Source organism: Diuraphis noxia, unplaced genomic scaffold (genome assembly GCF_037042655.1).
Source record: "Diuraphis noxia isolate RWA-SAM2 unplaced genomic scaffold, SU_Dnox_SAM2 contig0004, whole genome shotgun sequence".
In the NCBI taxonomy this organism is placed as follows: domain Eukaryota; kingdom Metazoa; phylum Arthropoda; class Insecta; order Hemiptera; family Aphididae; genus Diuraphis; species Diuraphis noxia.
In genome coordinates, this window is record NW_028301714.1 from 61,891,713 (window position 1) to 61,912,059 (window position 20,347).

At 30.3% G+C, this 20,347-nt stretch overlaps 1 protein-coding gene across 3 annotated transcripts in view; it reads left to right on the top strand.

The window, feature by feature from the left end:
* The first annotated feature begins 619 nt into the window (after positions 1 to 619).
* The window catches only part of kek5 (leucine-rich repeat, immunoglobulin-like domain-containing kekkon 5 protein), a 108,629-nt gene continuing 88,901 nt past the window's right edge, over positions 620 to 20,347 (top strand). Inside the window, exons 1-3 of one of the 3 annotated variants that reach the window (XM_015516076.2) lie at positions 620 to 950; positions 3,993 to 4,132; positions 11,623 to 11,670. The gene's annotated coding sequence lies outside the window, so the exon portion shown is untranslated. The remainder of the gene's footprint in view (positions 951 to 3,992; positions 4,133 to 11,622; positions 11,671 to 20,347) is intronic. The other 2 variants (XM_015516074.2, XM_015516077.2) reach the window with 2 other exon arrangements.

Genomic DNA, 20,347 nt, shown 5'->3' on the forward strand with positions numbered 1-20,347 from the left:
CAACGCGTGTAAGTCCAGGGTGGTGTGAGGGGGTAGAGATCATCACAGTTCTACGAGCGTTTTGTTATTATCGTGGCACCAACAAGACTCAAAATATTTAGGCTGCGGCAGTGAATACATTTCTGTTGTATTATTACAATGATATAGGATATTATTGGAGAATGGCAGTTTTCATTGTAAGGAACTTCTGGGAAATTCTCGCCAACTCCTCTGGAACCGCCCCGGCAATTATTATAGTTCATACCAAATACACACAAACATATTTGATAATGTTATCCGTCATTATGATATTATGACGATGCAACGGAACGCAACGGAGGAAGTCGTATATGACGTATGGCAGCGTTGCTGGGGAAATACTTTGAAAAAACCGTCTTTTCGGCGGCGGCGTACGATCGCACGTGCGCGTGCGTGTTGTGGCACGACTGCGACGGCGGCGCGACCGAGCGCGAGTGAAGAGCGAGAGAAACAGCGAGAGTCGATCCCGACCACCGCGCACCCACCGCCATCGCGATACCACCCACCGGCAATAAACGCCGCCGCCGTCGACGGCGACCGACACGACACCGGCCGGTTAACCGTACCGAGTCGGTTCGTGAACGCGCGACGGCAGTTCCAGTATACTTGTCTATGGGCAGTTCGTCCGGCACCACCGTAGCTCGTGGTTACTGTAGCGCTCCGTGACCGACCGCGTGTGTTTGCGTCCGTTCGCGTGTGCGATCGTTTTCCTCGTCGTCATCTCCCATGTGCGTCTGATTCGTGTCGTCTCGTGGAGTGCGATCATCAGTTTTTTTTTTAAATATATTTTTTTTTCTCGTCGGTTCAGCCGTTTCTGGTATTGTTTGTAGAAACGTTGGAAATCGTATCAATCGTCGACACTCGCCGCACAACGGATACGACAACCGCGCGAGGGTCTCGCCTCTCCGGACGAATATTTCCCGCTCGAGTCGGTGAGTGCCCCTTAGGGTTGATTGCCTCTCTGTTTATTCAATATTATTATTGCCGTCGTCTTCGGCACGGTGAGACGTCGGCACGTCTTGACGACGGTTCAGCAGCCGCGTCGTAAAGATTTCGCGGCCGATACACGTCGCTTACACTCACTCGCCCACTCGCTTACTTTTACTCCGCGTGTATGATTATTATTAAGGTTGTCCTAATACTGGCGACGTGGTAACCTTGGACGTCACGTCTGTGTCGGCGACTATAATAGCTACGCCGCCGGCGTAGGTACCACGTCGTTACAGTTGTTGTCATGTTTCTACTGTATTTCGAAAAACAAAAAATAAAAACCGTCTTACCTTGAGCACGGCACGTGCCGCTGAAAGGATGGATTTTTTTTTGAAATTTTCAAATGTAACGACCGTGGCGGTATCATTTTTGGCGCGCTTTGGTACCTACCTATCCGCGGCGAACCGAGCACCTGTCCGCCGCGTGTCGTCCACGCAGCAATCGGACCGGTACCGTCCTCGCGAAACGTTAGGGGACGGTAAAAAAAACAACAACAAACCACCATTTTCTACGCGGACTGTGGTGCTCGAGTGCGTCGGAACGTCGACGACGACAGACAACAATAATAAGATTATCATTGAACGCTGCCGCAGGTAGTCGACGACCGTGTTCGTCTGATGCATTTTTGTTCAATTTTATAATAATCTCGAAGTTATCGCCCCGTCGGGGTTTCCGAGTGCAGTGGTGCACTAATCGTGCTGTAAAAACTATTGATAATATTATTATTATTATTGTGCAGTCGGCTTGTCGGATGTTTAGTGCACGTCATGAGAAATGTGTAAAATGCACACAAATAACCGAGTTGATGGTTGATAAAAAAAAAATTATTCTGTGGCCAATCTGAGACTAAATTAGAATGGAAAGACGTTGTTTATTTATACTTTATAGACGTCGATTGTTGACATTAGCGCGCAGCACGTCGGTTTATATATTATTATTATTATTATTATGTTTTTGTTTATATTGGGTACCTAGGACCGTGGCTGTGTAATCGATTTATATAAATCGTCTTCGATTCTCCGTGTGATTTCTAAAAACTACGCGTCAACATGTCTATTCGGTCGATTTTTTTTTACTTTTAACTGTAGGTACATTTTTTGGTGGTGGTTGTGGTAGGGGGGCAACAAGTTACTACAAGTCACCATATTTATTTATCGTATGACTATTAACTATCCTACATTTCTAAATACTAAATAACATCAATAAAACAAAATAAGAATAATGTTTATATAACAAGTCATAAAAATAATCTTTAAGACAGTGAACAACATGATATTTATTGTAATAAAACAAAATATAATAGAGCACAAGAATATTTTAACGTTTAATTTGGCCATCCAGAATATTATAATTGGCATTACTGTTGGTGGTGGTGGGGGGGGGCAGACAAATCAGATTAAATCCCATTACCTGTGAACAATTTGTACATCATTATAACGTAGCCGGTGTGATGTCAATGGGTTCTCTAGTAAAAGCTATTCTGTTTTCTCGGATTTCGATACCGCTTACCGAATAATTCTGATAAGACCTCATTATTATATTATGATCATGTTGTTGTCTAATCGACCACATTTTATGACTGAAAACTATTTTTGATGTTATTCCGTCTGCGCGCACTAAAATTAAACCCATCGTTTATTAATAGAAATAGAATCGTAAAATAATATCACGCACGCACGTTTGGAGCATTAAACATAATAATATACCGCGGACGCGTCTCTGGTTCAAATTCATTAGGTTTCACGTGGAACACTTCTGTAAAAAATTGATATTAATATTAAAACACGACACGCGACTCTTTTAGTGACTTAGGTAAAAAAAAAATAAATGGAAGCGGGAATGGAAGTTTTAATAGTGATCGACCTGACGATATTTTCTATGCGAGTCACATCAGCTATATTTATAGATATGACATTTTCCAGAACATTATCATTATGTTTTGTTACTTCGAAGTCGCGGGTGGATAATACTAAATAATAAATATAATATTACAAAACACTCATGTGATAACATGTTTTTCCGACCGAGGAGACTGTCGGCGTATAATATTAGTATTATCATAACATTATTACAAAATTTAATTGATCGTAGACGTAAAATATAAATACGGTCTTTAATTTTAGAGTAGAAATGTCGTTATACTCGAATCGTTATGAATATTCAATGTGCCAACTACCTACCTATATCCATTCAAGTCGAGAACCGTACTCGACGTAGCGTTTTAATAATGCAGTGTTTCAATATTTAGTATGACGGTTTTGCATATTATAAGTTCTTAATAATATTGTATCATCCATCTTTTCTATTATTATTATTGTGTTTTTCACACCAACCATTTTAACACAAGATATATAGGTCGATATAGTTACGCTACACGTTAGACATGTACCTGTAAATTAAATTAAAATTACATAGGTGCCCAGGTACCTTTTTTTTAACTTCTGTGCATATGACGATCCATCGATTTTTTAAAATAGGAATTTGAGATTTTTCGTTTTGAGATCATAATAAATTTATAAATTAAAAAAAAAAAAGAGTTTTTCCGTTGAGTTTGTTTAACCAACTCCATCTTCAAACAAGGACGTAAGAGCCACCTCAAACAAACTAATATTATGATTACTAAAAAAATACTATTATAACGTGGCATGTGCGAGATATGGACTTGAATAATTTGAAGGCGCGTCCAGACGCAAATAATCTAGAAAAAAATCTCACAATTAATTTTTAGTTTTAAGTACTTATACCTAGTACAAATTTATTTACAAACAAATTTAAAAGATAATAATAATTGTGTATTTGTGACTTTCCTGCGTTTAAAAACATTTCGGAAAACGCCTTATCTTTAATAAGGCATTGTGCGGTTTGCGGAAGGTCTTTTGTCGGCCCAATGCCGCGCGACAAATACGTGCCTAGACGATGCGGTATTTGTTTTTTGATTAAAATGATTTTAAAAATTTGTAAAAATATCTTAATACTGTTTTCAGCGCGAATACTCCAAAACTCCAAACTCCACACAGATGCGGCATAGCCGAGCGTCACAAATCGCGAGGTTTTTCTTTGATGTAGACCGACCGCCTTACAGGTCAAACGGAAATTTTGCCGCATTTAACGAATTTGTTTTCAGGTAGTGTTTCTTATATGTTTTTTTAAAGTGTATTTTCCATAATACAGTTAGTTATTAAGTTATTTACAAGGCAGGAAAGTTCCAAGTGCACAAGTTAATATTATCTGTTTTAGATTTATTTGGAAATTAATTTGATAGTTAATTTGTGTTTAAAAATCCAAGTTAATTGAGAAATTAATTTCTATATTATTTTCTGTTTTTAAACAAATATACTTAATATTTTTTCGTTAAAATTATTATAATATTTACTCGAATATTTATGATATTTTATTCTAGTGTTCACATTTTATTTTATGTGCTTTGATATCTTTTTCATTATTCCTATACGAGTATTATGACGCGTGAACAAGGAATAGGTACCTACTCATAAAATGTGCTGATACCTACTTGTGACGATGGATATAGGTGTCTAGATATAGGATTATACACTCATTGTGGCAATTGTCTAATGATAAATTGTATGGTATTTTTTCGAATACTAAACTATAAAATATTTGTCCCAAACTTCATTGCTTTTGGTTAAAAACATAAATTAAAAAAAAATTATATGGGCATTATACCTATTACCTATACCATACCCAAATCGCATTAAATCCACACACATTATTTACATTTTATTTGTGTTGAACTAATAACCTTAAAGGAAATGTTGTAATAAAATTTCCAAAACAAAAAATAAAATACTTATGTTTCGGATTTCATAATGCGGTGCACGGTGTATTTCGCGAGATATTGTAAAATCCGTCCAGAAGAATAGCTGACCTGGTGGTCTGTAAACGTTTTCACACTGTTTATGATACTGCTTATGAGGCGTTTGCGTGATGTTAACCTAAACACAATCAGTCGGCCATAGAATACGTATACATATTATATATTAAGTCTATTTTTTTAAAAACAACACCGAATCGTGAATTTAAAAAATTAATTCTTTTCCATGGTAAAATAACTAGATTCTCGTATCATAATAATGTATTTATTACGTTACATATAACACTAAATAAATTATAATTCATTATCAAATCATTCGTAATTTTGTCTGATCGATTTATTTCTGTTTTGTAAATATTCTTTGGGCATCTACGTCTATTAATAGATTAAAAAAAAAAAAAAAAAAACTATAAAATACTTAACCGTCGTCTTTTACACTGCTTGGTCTCTGGGAGGAGGGTGGGATATTCCTCCCTGTGATCGTGTGTGCTTGAAAAGATAGTTTTGAAGGTATTGTAGAGGACAATGCGAAAAATGCATACGTCGTACCTACCTACCTACCTACTTTGAGCAAATAACCGTAAAACACGTTTCAGTTTTTAAACGTTATCAAACGATTTTTGTTATTCGAGTCTTACCAAACATTATTGGTAATGGTGCGGGAAGAGGTACGGAAATCGCTTATTGATGTATTATTACATTGTCAATAATCTCTGTTTTACAATAAAAGGTGCAATAAATAATAATGTGATATTATAACAGACTTAGGTAATGCAATGTAATTCTATTAAATATCATAATTCCCATTTAACATGACGTAAGAAAGGTGAAAATGCCTATTAGATACGTAGAAATTTAGATTATTTTAAGTAGTTGATCTTTAAATTTTATGCAATAGTATCCATAATTAGCGAATTAGTATCCACCTTGGCAATTACTCGGGTGAAAATATTACAAGATATCAATACAAGTTAACACATAAATTAGTTATCAATAATAGGGTGATTCATGAGGCGTAAAACACTCATTATTTATAATAACTATTTACATTTTTCAATTTTTTTTTTTCACAATTTTAGATACATGCTGTTCTAAAACTATATAAATTTTTAATATTTTTCACCCTTATATTTATTAGGTAAACCACTATCAACTTTTGATTTTTAAATGGCAACCTATATTAAAATATCATAAATTAATAAAGCTATTTTTTTAATAAATTTTCATTTTTCGTTAATTCGTTGACGAGATATAGTCTCCCAAAGTTGGATGGTTTTGGGGTGGTTTTTGTCCTGTGCTCCTGTGTAAATATGTTTACCTATTTTGGGGCACAGCTTAGGCTCAACTATCGTACTTATTGAATTTGTTTGAAAAGTGTATTATGTTTTACGCTAGAGTACAAAAATCCCAATTGCTGCGGCCGCGGTAATGACATGATATAACACATTTAATATTTATACACAAACACCACCCCAAAACCATCCAAATTTGGGAGACTATATCTCGTCAACGGATTATATTATACGGATTGTATTGTATGTACAAAATAATTTTTTTTTTAACCAAGTAGTAAGTATCTACATACTTTAGCTTAATCTTGTTTGTAAATAGCTATAGATATATGTACAAGGAAGTAAACGAGGAAGTAAATAATAGGTTAGGTACATTTTCAAAAGTCGCTTTGGTAGAACGGCTAAATGTGCTCGTCGGCTTCGCGGAGGCCGATATTCACCATTTATCTTACCAGTTATGTATTTCTTACAAATATCTTAGAATATTATATACCTCGAAATATAACTGCAGTTTCCTACGGTTTCACGTTGCATGTTTACTATGTTCGTAAAAAATATATATGTAAGGGTAGGGATAAAGCTAGTATTTTCGTATTCAAAGTACTACGGAGCGCCTTATGGCAATCGACATAATTTCATGGTGTTGAGTTACTCGTTTTATTATTTACTCATTTACAAATAAAAAAGGGAGGGGTGTGTGTGAGCGGGCTTTTCAGTGTAACGAATGCTACATGCCCAATGAAGTGTGTAAATAATGCAAATATTATGTTTTCTCACGTCCGTTACCGTCCAACGAAGCACACACAAATACGAATTCTACAGTAGGTACCTATGAAATAAAATATTATGTTCGCCCCCGAAACGGTAAACTGCTGTACAATTATACGTGCCTACACAATGCAATTCGTTATTCATTGCAGATTATCGAGTGTATCGGAGCGAATCACCTGATGAATTTCTTTATAATATGATCGTATCAATTATAAAATTATATTATATGAATTATGTGTGTGTACCTACTTATACACAAGGTGTAACAAAAAGACCTGACCAAAAAATAAATAAAAATTATGCCAATTCATCATATGACAAAATTTTTTAATATTAAATGATACCTAAATAAATAATTTAAGAAATATACTCATGTCAGCAAATTGTCAATAATCATATTTTTTTTAAAGTTATTGCGTTCCAAATTAATTTAACCAAAAACATATTTAATTTTAAAAAAAATTCTAGAAAGAAAACTACTTGACTTAGGTTATTCTTTTTACCATCAAAATTATTTTTATAATCAAATCCACAAATAGGCTATTTTGAATTTATCTAATATTTTTTTTATTAAATTAATTTTTTTTTCAGTACTAAAAAATAAAACAAAAATATGTATTATACATGTAGTGCTAGGTTCACTTATGAACGATAAAAAAATATAAAACATTAATGCGCATTAATGTGAAAAAAAAGTTAGTCCATAAGTCAGTTCTATCTGTTACACCTTGTATATATATATATATATATCGGTGTAGATACCTACCGATGAGTAACGGGTGTATAGAGTTATAGAGAAATTGAACAATCGATTTGTCAACCGATGAGCTAATTACTATATTTGTCTCGGTTCACATGGGATTATTTATTTTTTTTTTATTCGCTTACTTTTGGTCCCCTAAGGCCACGAGTTCAATTAATCGAAACAGTTGGATGCTCCTGCAAGTTTTAACTCTGCATCCATTGTCGTCACCGCCGTACGTGCAAGGCGCATGTGAGTCGTTCAATCAACCAGCTTTGTCATGTACTCCAACTGAAAGAGTGGAGAGTTATAAAAAAAATATCCCTCGTCTCTAATGCAATTCGTACCAAACCCTCGTTTTATAGTTATGACCGTGGTGAGGGGGGAGGAGAAGGCACTTTTTCTCGTTTTTCTGCCACAAACACTAAAAATGAAAACTGTTAGCACACACATACATTATAGGCCCTTAGGTACCTATTCACTATACAGTGTTAATATTATGTATTATCCATTTAGGTATACATGAAGATTCTTTTATCGAAAAACATTAATTTAAAGGTTAATACCTAGTGTAATATTACATTTTATGACCTTCCAGTTATTTATTTAACAATGTATAATTTAAAAATAATGCCTAAAAAATAAATTTTAAAGAAAAACTTAATTTGTTCAATCTATCGAATTTATTTTTTACGATCATAACATTCTTATCGGAGATTTTAAATTTTAAAAAATCTTCCTAAATAAAATTAACTTATAAATTTAAATCTGCAATTAAAAATTTTCCTTAAATTTCATTTATCGAAGTTAGTTATACTTATTGTATTGTGATCAGAAACATATTGGTGTAACGTATCAAATCGAACTTTTTGAGACTTAATCTAACGATATTTGATTGGATAAAAATTCTATGTATATATATCCTCATTGAATGTAAGAAAATGGCACATCCTTTTGTAAATGGCCTTTGTAACACTAAACAATATTCACTCAAGTTGTATAGGTACTTATGAAACTTAAGTAATAATTCACACTTACAGGACAACTGCTTTGTAAAAAGTTTCTGTCTCCTCTTGTAAAGTATTTTGTCAACATAATGATGAAAGATTGTTTCTTATCCTAAAATTTCTAATAAGCACAAATTAACATCTTATTTTAGTATTACTTCAATTGTAATTTTTTTCTTAAAATCATTTTTCATTACCTGTGTTAAATATATAATGTATAGCTTAGTTTTACTTTAGCCTATACCTCTGCTCGGGATTATTATTTTTTTTTTAAAGGTGTTATAAACCGAACAGCTGTATGTACTCCTATTTCACCACTCTGCTTTCCAGGTGCAAGAGTTCGGACGGTCAAATGGGTACTCGCATAGAAAATGCCGAGGGGATCGTAACCGATTCATTGTAGTTGAAATCTATTCAATAGTTTCAGAAGATTACTTCTGGAAAAAAAAATTCTACTAGGTTTAATTTTATTTTTACAAATATTTTACCTCGGATTTTACTTTTGGGATTGTTCCTTATAGTAATAATATTATTTGATCAATTTATCCACCTAAATTACTATTTATTATTTACCCATAAAATATCAGTGAAGAAATGATGCTCAATAAATTAATTTAGGGTTAATAGTTAATATCTCGGTTAATATAGTTTAGAAAGTTATCGGAATACTGCGGTGGTGTGGTTCTCTGAGTTATAGTTTGCAAAAGATAATGAAAATTTTATATTCATTGGGTTGTTTATTATTGGATACGGGCTAACCCTTATTTTAAGAATATTTCAAATTATACTATTATGGGGTTTATCCTTAAACAAAATACATTTATTTATGATACTTACCAAGCAAAAACAACATATTATTAAGAGGACAATACATCCCTCGTGTCTTGTCTCCTTTGCAGTCTTACTAATGTATAAAATAACAAATTTACTTATTGGATTCTTTCTAAAAAAATGTTATGTTCAATATTACAGCAAAATTACTTATTATCGGATATGTTAAGGATTTATAAACTGCTTGAGAAGATTTTTTCATCATATATATTTTTTTTAATTTTAAAAGATTTTTATGAATTAGCATAGTTAATATTATCTAGAAATTCGATTATAGCCTATTGGTAAATTTTCTCTAGTATTAACTAAAAATAAATAAACTAGTAAGAACAAGTATGTTGTACATTTAGATGTTTTATGTTATACGTGTGTCAGGCAGATATAATCAGATATCCTCATGATAAACTTTCTAACCTCCTAAATCATTTAGATACTGAATTGTATCGATGTTAAAAAGATATCCATAAAATGTATCATCCTTTGTTAATATTTTTTATTATTATTGACGATAGATATGCTGCATTTTTATTTCGCAATTTAGGTAGTAAGTACAAACAATTAAAGAAACTTGTTATCATTCTTCACTATGTCATAAATATCTATAGTGGAATTTTATACAGTATTATCCCCAATATACATTTTTCATTGTTTATGCGAATGCTAATTTTTACAATTATAATATGAGAATTTCATCATTATAAAAAATCATATCGACGCCTACTTATTTTGTTCACCTTCACACTCATCATTCAATTAAGGAACGTTGTAAAAACATAAATACCCAAGCACGTAGGATTGGTGGACAAACTACTATAATTATTATATATACCCAATTGTCCCATAATATTTAAGGGTACGAACGTCGAAACCAACAGCATGCACTTATAACCCATGCAACAATTTTGCCGTGCTTTCCCTAATTTAAACGGTTTTGTGGGGTTGTTGCACACAGGGCCAGGCGAGGGGGTTAACGGGTCGAGGGGGTCCATTAAACCCCTAACGTGAGGAGGATCGTAAATCCCCACAAGAAGCATTATCATCATAGCCACATATTATGGTCAATGCAAATACCAAGTGGACGCGATGAAATATGACCGAGTTTTTTTTTAATTTTAATTTTTAATAACAGTATTTTTTTTTATACTTGCAACTCATATGAATCCGACACCCATGGGATTGTTTGTCAACGTCATTTAGACATCCCTAGTTAACGTGTTTTTCGTTTCTCTTGACAATTTATATTTATTTATTTTTATTCATTCATCCTAAAACTAACAAAACTATTAAAGTAAAATAAAAATAACAAGAGATTTTTGGACACAAATATTATTTATTTATTATGATAAATGTTTAAACTGTATTCAGATATCTACAAGTCCGTCCGAATAGGTTTAAAAAGCTAAAAAAAAATTATTATATAGGTAGGTATATAAGATTTTTAAATATATATGGGTGGCTACTGGCTAGTATAATAATATTGATGTGCTATTTTTCACAATTCTATTTTACGCTATTTTATTAATAAACAACTACTTAATAAACGAAACAAAATATTAAGTTTGTTGAGTTTTTTTTGTACTAGTACTTATCGTTCAGGATTAATAATACATACATAAAGTGTTTGAAAAAAAAATTCATTCTTGAACATTGACCTACTAATTTGATATATTAATAATGACATTTTATGTAACTTGTTGATTAACCTTTTATTGTTAATTGTTATTAATCAAGTGATACTTTAAATTCCGAGTAAAATCTAATATAAATGAAAACAAATAGAGTTTTAAATGTTCGTGTTTTATGGGAGTTTCTGTATATTATAGTATCTTGTTCTGTATACATCGGATCTACGTTTATAGTTGCTAATAATAGTTTTTTCATGTATAATTACATTAATAATGTCATGAAATGCTGTAGGTAGGTATAGGCAAAATTCAAATAATAATTATTCACTCAAATTCAGTTTTTCTGTCTATACCGTTCTGATTATTATATGACACAATTTTTTAATGCGTATATCAATAAACTCGTTAAATTATTTTATTTATATTAATTATAGATAATTTATAAAAGACAATGTAGATTTTGTGTGTTTATCATTATTTTATAATAACTATTTAATTTTTTTTTTATGTTTAGGAATTATTGCGTGAAACTAGGAAATAATTCAATATTTAACACCTATCGGTAAGTAATTTTTGTACAGTACCTATATTTTAGAATTAATCAAAGTTTATGTTCGAATCGGTTTGTAAGACGCGAATACAACACACGCGAGCATCACGTCCTCATAAGATAACAACAGTGATGCGTGTAGCGTGTGTGGTGTGTTTCTGGATGATAACATTGCGTGCGTCGCGTATTTATATAATATGTTTAAATTGCTGTTGTTAGGTTGTTAACGGTTGTTTGCTCATAAACAGTGTTGTGTTTAATTTCCTCCGTCAGTAAATGTATCCAAAATATAGAAGACTGTTCGCTATACGTCGAGCTATATATGGACTAAAACATATATAATATCTCGAGAATATCGTTTAATATTATTAACCTATGACCTAGGTAATGATTTATTAATTTCGGTAGCCATAACGGCATCGGCTGTGTAGCTGCTGTAGATACGTGATTCCATTTCCGACCCACTACTACTAAACCACTCGTCCTCCACTTGTGTAGAATACACTGGCGGTGGTACAACGTGAATACGTGAGTCGTCAAAAGTTGTGCGGAACACCGACGAAAATCGCTTAATCGAATAAAGAGTGGAAAAACAACATAGCTAGAGCGCGTAGGTATGCCATTTGTGTATTGAATTTGATTAGATAAATCGACTGCGCATTATATTATTATTATACATCTGCTGTATGTGGGAGCTTTCTCCTCTAATAATATTTCAATGCTTTACTTATACCCACTCCATACATAATATAATACCGGCGTGCATCACATTGTATACAATATTCGGTGGTTCTTATCTGCTCTGCTCGTTTATTGTTGTGTGTACGCCGGAAGAAGAACTACAGAGGGAGTTGTGGTCGTAAAGTCAGTGGATAACGCGCGGACCACGCACATAAAAATACGTTCTTTATCCTTTGTCCGGATACAAATCGGACCCGCCACCGATGTCCGATGCGATAATGCCTAATAACCTTATATAGGTGAACTACCGCTGCTGCTGCAGCACTATCTGCGATATCTATGGGGGAAAATAATTTTAGCGCGTTACTAACAAAAAATAATGATAAACATAATACGTTATCGATGTTATTATCTCGGCAGTAATAATATTTTATTATTTTATACACCATAAATTCGAAAATTGCAAACTAAATAATGTGCATAGTATATTATTATTATACCTACTCGTTATTATAAAATGTTTGTTAATTGATAACATCGGGTGGGTAAATCTAAAAAGGTATAACAATAATTGTATCTGAGTATAACATGGTAATTATAACCATTCATCCTAGACTCAATATTATGTTTAAGTGTTTACTGTTGGACAACACATATATGTTTAATGTATGTAATGGTTATAATGTAAATCCAATGTTGAACATTTGCAATAAATTTAAAAGTAAAGGTTTTGTACATTTATGAAATTTATTTGGATTGTAATTAATTGACCTATGACCTACATACCTATAGGCTATAACTGCACACTTGCACACAATAAATATATGTTTTCATAAAAATATTTGACGATTTTTAATTTTACTTTCACTGTTAGCATCACTATGTAGCACTTTATCTTAATATATAACAATAACAACAAAATGTTTTAATGATAACGTTCGTTATAAATACCTATTGCTACTTTGTAAAATATAGTATTGAAATTATTTTACCAATCGATTACTTAGACATATTTCTTTTCAACTCTGAATAAAGTTTGACCGAAGTCTTTGTTTTCTTAGTTGTGTATATTTTGAAGGTATATGCACATATATACCACATTGTTTTAAACGATGTTTTGAAAGTAAATACTGATAGATTTAGTCACTCCTCAAACTTAAATTTAACCTAGGTAATTGAGTTTGAATTTTAGAATTTGGAAACATTGGTGAACTTATAACTTTTCATACTATACATAATGTTATTTTATTATTTATTATTTATTATAATATTATGATTGGTTCTCTTCTATACTGTTATAAATAAATATACTTACTTCAATGATTGTATGCGTCGATGTTCATGAAAACATTTTTATTTAGCAAAATACTAGATACTAGTAGTCCCTACTTGTCATTTGTCAACTCGATACTACGTGTGGGGTCTTGACAAATTGTATGGTTAATAACGTTATTATTCAAACATGAATGATTCCAGCCGACAATGATTGTACGTGTTAGCGCGAAGTTAACAGATCATGCAGTCATACCAATGAGCGCATTACCATGTAAAACGTGACCGTCATAAAAAAAACGGCTAGCAATAACACGATATTTTTTAAATATTTTTATGGTCCATTTTTTTTTTTTATGTAAATAGTTAATACCGATACAAACAAAATTGTCGATTGTTGCAAGTAATACAATTTACATAAAGTTCAACTACACAGGCTGAGAAAAATAAATGTTTAGTATGAAACTATTATACAATGTTTACAATAATATATAGAATGTGAATATTGCAGGATTTTAAAAATTAGTCAGTATCTAATAATTTTATTTTTTTATTTCCGAAAAAAAAAATGAAAAATGAAACGACGAATAAACATATTAATATACGTACTTATATCAAATTAATTTGCTTTCAACATACAAAATTAATATTGATCAATGAGAACCAAAGGACGTTCGGGCGTTTGTTTGCCATCATTTTTATAATATTTTTTTGAATTTTATTTCCATCTATAAAACCAAGACGGCGACGATAGACCCCAGAGTAGACCCTTTATATTATTCGATATATACCCTCTAAAGTTCAGATGACTCATAAGTCCCCTTCCCAGCGGTCATTTCCCGTATGCGCTGAGGGGTAATGCGCGTGCATTTATCCCAAGTCCATAATAATAAGACTTCTCAGTCAGTTTCTTTTGTGTTTGCCGTTGACTTATTGCACACAGTCATTTGCAGAGAACCGATAAGACTTAACAGAGAAATGAACCAATACACGAATCCATCAGTTATATTATTATGAGGGGATTGTCTTACGAAACACAAACGATTTGTAATCTTACTAACTTCCTCTTATATTGTAGAAACCATTTCGTTGTGCTGATTAAGATTAAGATCGTGAATTTAAAACAGTAGTATTTTCTGATGAAAAAAAATTGTTTTTCTGTATGTCAATAATAAAACCTACCATCAAAATGTTTATGTTTCGTTTTTATTGACTCAAGCCTAGATGAAGGGACGATAACGAAATACTACGTGGGACCGTAATTTATTGACTAGCGTTTGAAGATTTTATAATACGTATTTTCAATTTTGAATTACCGTATTATTATTCATTTCTCGAAAACGGTTATTTTAAAAACCCTTAAACGACTTTTTAATACTTTTAAAAGCACACCATTTCCTTCAACCTCGAGCTATACACGGATAAGGTAGACTAACCAAAAAAAATTGTGATTTATAATCTATTATACAGTTTTAAAATGTCTTATTCTAACCTAATCCAATTGAATACGGTGTTCATAAATTATTTTCCCTGAATGTGTTACACCTTACACATAACGTTTGAACTAGACATTAGAAAATTAATATTACATGACTTAAAATGACAGTGACTTTTAGGTTATTGGGCGTGAATGTTTATGAATTTGCACCTTTTAACCTACGTTATTATGCGGGTGACATGATTGGATAGTTTTTTTAATTCGAGTAGTAATATTTACTAGTATTGGAGAATTTATTTTATTAATTTCCAATTCTTAGAAATAAAAATCAAAACTTGTACCTATCACAATTCTCTAACTCAAACTTATTTTTTTTTAAATCGTGGATGATGAAAAATATGATCTATTTGTGTATTACAATTTTTTGGTAATCCCCCACTCCTCCAATTGTAAATAATAACTAATAAACGAAATATTAAACTGACTTCGATAGTATCAATTAAATAATGTAAATCCTATAATTGTCGAGCTATATTAGTTAATACCCCGGTTAATACATAAAGCTATTAATGAAAAATAAAAATAATTGTAATATTGCGGGTATTATCAATCGTACGGCCAAATATATTTAAGAAAATCTCATTATACCAGAAAAGATTATAACATTCAAGACTAGTTTTCAAATAACTAATTTCTGTAAAAATTATATTTTCCTCGGTCTTAAATCTCCAATTACTAATTGTAGAACGATTTTCGTTATTATCAAATTTAGTTTGTCTAATAAATACTTGCTGATCTAGACAATCAATCATTTTCACTACTGTTTGTCTTTGGCCTATTGAAGAATGAATATTGTCGATACTAGAAATTTACAAGGAAAAAATCCGTTTCTGTTCACTTTATAGCTGTCTGGTTGATTTGTTGCCTCTTAAGCGTAAGGATAGAAGATGGTTTTTAAGTTTTTGGAATTTTGACAAAACAAAAACCATTAAGAAAATGAAAGTTTGATTTATTCAGACAATGGCGGCACCGCTATGGCCACCTAGTCTAGTGAAATATAGTGGTCGATTGTGTTTAGCGCCTTTCCTCCCATTTACAACAACTATTCTTCAAATAAATAATTTTAACCCCGTTATTTCTCACCAAATAGTTTTACCGCCTTTTCATATAGAAATATAGAATCGTTTTTCAAAGTGACCAAAAACTACTGGATACGGGTAGTTAGCCTCTACGCCGTCAACTGGTTTAAAACTTTAAAAATAAAGCAAAACCCTTCTATAAAATATTAGCCCGATTCTAGTTTTTTTCTAAATATCTTTTGTATAAATCTAGTACCTATCTTTTTTTAAAGTATAAAACTTTTTAAAAATCCCAAAATCTATTTAATTATTTATTAGCTACAGGGCTACAGCTATAGTCTATGTTGGATGATAATTATTTAAGTAATTTATTAATAACAACTGTAGTTAACCTAATTATTTTTTACTCAAAATTAATAATATGTATATATATAATATTATACATAATATTTCTTTAGCCTGCATGTTCAAATACATAAATATTTCAAATAAATTATTTTTTAAACATTTATTTAACTGTGTATTATTTATTGAGTTTTAGTACATGATGTCTTATTTTTGTGATTAATATAGATAAAACATATTCCTATGTATAAATTTAGTCAAAATATAAATTCATAATATGGTACGAGAATATAATGATTTATGATATATTATCTATAGTAACTAAAATAAGTATATTTGAATTATTTCGTGAATTGTATAAAAACTTCAATACATTTTAAGAATTTTAAAAGTTGTTACATCTGCTTGTTAATTAAACATTAAATTCTAATTTTTGTTGCACCTTTTTTACATAAAGTACATAAAGCCTCTTTGGAACATTAAACAAGAATGTTATCACTTGTGCTGCTATGTATTATAGTATTATATATATATAGGTAACTATAGAAGAAGGGATAGAAGATATATTAAAGATATTATGGTCAATCCGGAATAAAATGAAAATAGACATTAAAACGTAGATTATGATTTGAATTCACAAATTTAACGTTCAAAAAAATAGGTTTGAAATGAAATCAATTACGAAAAATAAATATTTTTATGGGTAAAAGAAAATTTTATTAGGATTCTTTATAGGATAAAAAAAAAAAAAAAAAAAAAAAAACATAAATATATTTAATATATAAAATATATGTTAAAGAGCTCAATGTTTTTTCCGAATGTGCACAGTAGTATTCATATGTAGTCATCACTACTTTTTTTCAAATATCGAATTTTTGTTATGTATTTATTACATTGTGTATAGGTTTTTTCAGCTTTCTTCAGAAAAAAATAGATACGCATTAATTTATAATTTTTTTAATAAAATATAGAAGTTTCAATAATCAAATTATCATGAAAAATATGTATTATTCGTAAATATTATGCCTTCCCACTAAGATTTATGAAAGATGAAACATGACATTTCTATAAATATACTATTTTTGTGTTGATTAATTACGATTAATCATAATTTATCCAAACGCCCTCAAAATTCCATTAATTATCTTATTCAGTAAATATTTAGAATTCTATATTTAAATTTAGTTTTATATATTGAAATAAAATAAAATAAACTGAGCATAATAATTATTGTTTACGCGTTTGGTATGTTTCACGTTTCTCTTGACCCTTAAAAAAAAAGACTTCTCAACTAACTAAAAATTAAATGTTATTACTGAATACGGTATACATAAATAAAAAAAACAATCTAATTTGCATTAGTATACAATAAAGATTATAGTCGCCACTGCTCCGCTGAAACTCAAAGAATTTTTGTATAATTTGTGGTATTCTCACTATAAAGAAAAAAATACCGGTGTATATTGTTATTGAAGTATTGTAACCAAACCGTGAAATTAAAAAGTGTTTTCGAATTTATTCCCTTCAAGGTACACAAGAGGTGGAATGTTGTTGGTCATGCCTTTGTCACTAATGCGCGTTGCTGACTACATTGACCATACGGTAATCCTTGACTAAATACACCCGTACTGTAATTTTAGGGTTCTAACTGACATTAAAACACAATCGACAAACAAGTGAGAAAAAAATTAAATCATTTACATAATAAATCATCCATTATGAAAGAGCACATTAATTTTTTAGTATCAAAATGAAAGGGGTTGCAACTAACTGAAAGTTTTCTATTATATTACTAACATGCGTATTATAGTAAACAAAGTATGATTTTTGCTTTTGTTTTTATATTTTCAACAATTCTATTATTATACCTATATAATGTATATAGTATACATCTTAAAAATGTGGATAGCGCAGTTGGTTTAAGCAAGTTTAAAGTAGGCAAGAAAAATGTTTATTTTTTTTTTTGAAATTTCACATTTCATCTTATAATTCATACCTTTTTATAACATTTATTAAACTTAAGAATCCATATTTTTAACATTAAAATAACGCTTTAAATTCTTTTAAAATGTTGTTTTTTGTGCTAAGAAAATATTATAATAAATTAAAAAATATATGCGTATGGTTAGAGCTTAAAGTAACCATCTTTACTCACAACATTTATAACTAAATAAAATATTGCTTTTTATATCGGCCATTAACACGTAATATTGCAAAAAAATATATTCTAACATATTTAAAACTACTTGTAAGTAAAATATTGTAATATTGCCGACCACCACGCAATATTTAAGCGTATCTATTCGGTCGGATCTTCAAATAACCCGAAAAAGCCATGTAAAGTGTCTAAACCTAGTTTTCGTGTTGCGAAAATGGTATAAATTAAATTTACCTGGTTAGGTCAGGTTAGGTCAGGTTAGGTTAGGTTGGATGTATCAAAAATAATATATGTCTATTTTAATTTTCCCAGTATTCGTAAAGATTTATCATAAAATAGAAGTTTCAAAACATTCTATATACCTTAATATCTACGTGATAATAGTTATCGTTTTTAATGATTGAAAAACACTTATCTAGTCTATACCTAATTTTTATCATTTAATATTGTATGATCACATTTTTGATGTTTGTCAATTTAGTTAATTTTTCATAAATGTTATTTTATATACATATATATATATATAAGCATCTCGCCGTAGTCTTAGAATTTTACTACTTTACTAGATAATTTAACATTGTATTATGATTAAAAGTTTCAAAATATAATATGCTTTTAGTATTTTTATTCTAATTTCTAAGTATATTAAAAAATTATTCTTTAAAATAATCTGCAGCTTTTGAGCAATTTGAAATTAAATTTTTTACGTTACTAACATATTTTAATTATTCTACGTAACCATTTTAATATTATTATGTAGGTAGACTTTATACTATATAGACAAATACTGATGATTATGTCTCAATATTGTTCATGAATAGTTCTCATTCTGGATATGCATAAGCATTTTAACTTTTTATGAATATCTCTTATTAGTTCCTATAAATAACTCACATGAACCAATTTTTAATTTCGCTTTATTTAATATTTAAAAATTGTCTTCATTAAACATTAAACAAATATGTTATACCTATTATATTGTTTTTTTTTTTTTTTAGGTAAGTTTATTTGTTTTATTTAGCATTTAAGTTTCTATTAGTTTAAACAAATTTAACTTGTTATCAGTAAGACAGTAACCTTCTCCTTAATACACTTGACGTTTTTAAAATAACTTAATAAGCAGTTTTTTTTTCATTTTTTGAGATTTAATATGCATATTAGTATACTGTTGAATAATATGCTAAGTTGAGTCGGCTTTTAGAAACATTTTAACACTTCCGAAAATCTTAACTAAATATAAATATATTGATACAATGATACGAACTACATAAACTATTGTGAATTTGGATTCAATGTTCGTGACGAAATTTAAACATTGCCTAGACCAAGAAACAGTACCTATCTATTTTTATTTAAAGAAAATTAACCATTATAATAGGTAACACCCCTTAATAGTTGACACATTTTATTTCCTCTATTGTATTCCTAATAGATAAGTTTCGTTGTAATTTAAACTCAAAGTTGTTTAATTTTATGGAATTTACACGATCAGATTATTTTTTATTTCTTATAATATTATTTCCACAATATCTTCAACCTTAGACTTTTATCTTTTCTATATTTTTGCTTTAACTGTCTTCATAATATTATTATTGGCTCCGTTCTGTTAAATAACTTAAATATTCTTTTGATGGTTAATGCCTGATATAAATTATTTCATTTTATTTTTATTCTGTGATGACAAAAAATAAATATTTTTAGAAGGAATACCTACTA